General features: G+C 41.2%; 1 pseudogene; it reads left to right on the top strand.

The window, feature by feature from the left end:
• Positions 1 to 215: 215 nt before the first annotated feature.
• On the top strand, positions 216 to 1,255 carry LOC102732877 (DNA polymerase beta pseudogene; annotated as a pseudogene).
• The last annotated feature ends 314 nt before the right edge of the window (positions 1,256 to 1,569 follow it).

Genomic DNA, 1,569 nt, shown 5'->3' with positions numbered 1-1,569 from the left:
ACCTTATTGTAAAAGGCAGAAATTTGTAGTCAGAGGTCCTCTCATTAATATTTCTTACCTATTTTGATCAATAATAAGAATATGTACAATGTTTTCAGAGACAGCCATTGTTCAGTGGGTTGTGCTGGCTTTGCTGGGGTTGGTCTGCCTCCCCTCCCCAAAAGCCAGCCCCTCCTTAGAGCTAGGACAGGGGGCCGGTCCCTGGGCAGGCGACCATGAGCAAATGGAAGGCATGGCCAGAGATGCTCAATGGGAAATCACCCACATGCTCACAGAACTTGCAGACTTCGAGAAGAATGTGAACCAGGCCATCCACAAGTGCAATGCTTACAGAAAAAGCAGCATCTGTGATAGCAAAGTACCCATACAAAATAAAATGTGGAGCAGAAGCTAAGAAATTGCCTAGAGTAGGAACAAAAGTTGCTGAAAAGATTGATGAATTGTTAGTGACTAGAAAATTGTGTAAGCTGGGAAAGATTCAGCAGGATGATACGAGTTCATCCGTCAATTTCCTGACTCAAGTTAATGGCATTGGTCCATCTGCTGCAAGGAAGTTTGTAGATGCAGAAATTAAAGCCTTAGAAGATCTCAGGAAAAAAAAAATGAAGATAAGTGGAACCATCATCTGCGAATTGGGCTGAAATATTTTGATGAATTTGAAAAAAGAATTCATCCTGAAGAAATGTGACAAGTGTAAGCCATTGTACTAATTGAAGTTTAAAAACTGAATTCTGAATTCCTTGCTACAGTCTGCGGTGGGTTTCCGCAGAGGTGCACAGTCCATTGGTGACATGGATGTTCTTCTGATCCATCCAAACTTTACTTCTGAATCCACCAAACAGCCAAAGCTGTTACATCGTGTTGTGGAGCAGTTACAGAAGGTCCATTTTATTACAGATGTTGTCAAAAGGTGAAACAAAGTTCAGGTGTTTGCCAGCTTCCCAGTAAAAATGATGATAAGGAGTATCCACAAAGGAGAATTGATATAAGGTTGATATCCAAGGATCAATAGTACTGTGGTGTTCTCTGTTTCACTGGGAGTGATATTTTCAATAAGAATATGAGAGCTCATGCCCTTAAAAAAGGGCTTCACAATGAGGAATACACAGTCCATCCCTGAGGAGTCACTGGAGTTTCTGGAGAACCTCTGCCAGTGGATGGTGAGAAAGACATCTTTGACTACATCCAGTGGAAATACCAAGAACCCAAGGATCAAAGTGAAGGAGGTCTGTTCTTCATTCCAGGCACAGCTTAACTCAACAGGAGTCTTGATTTATTTCTTAACCTTTGCTTTGTAAGGATCTCTGGTGTTTTTAAATGATTGTTTCTTCTTCTTGCTTTAACTTGCACTGTAGTCAGTAAAGCTTCTTGTACTATTTAAAAAAAGAAAGAATATGTACAGTGTTTCATCCATCATCATGCAAGTGCCAGTTAGTAACCACCATTTTGCTTCATAGGTCAGGTTCCCCATGAAACAGACTCAGTTGAAGTACAGGTGGCTTATTAGAGAATGAAGAAATCAGGATGGGCAGAGGGAGAGGTAGAACTTTCATGGAGACCACCTCTGCT

The sequence above is a fragment of the Leptonychotes weddellii genome, chromosome 5, assembly GCF_054177405.1.
Source record: "Leptonychotes weddellii isolate Sample4059 chromosome 5, ASM5417740v2, whole genome shotgun sequence".
Lineage (NCBI taxonomy): Eukaryota > Metazoa > Chordata > Mammalia > Carnivora > Phocidae > Leptonychotes > Leptonychotes weddellii.
Note: the sequence above shows the minus strand (reverse complement) of the source record. Positions and strands in the feature narration are given on the sequence as shown.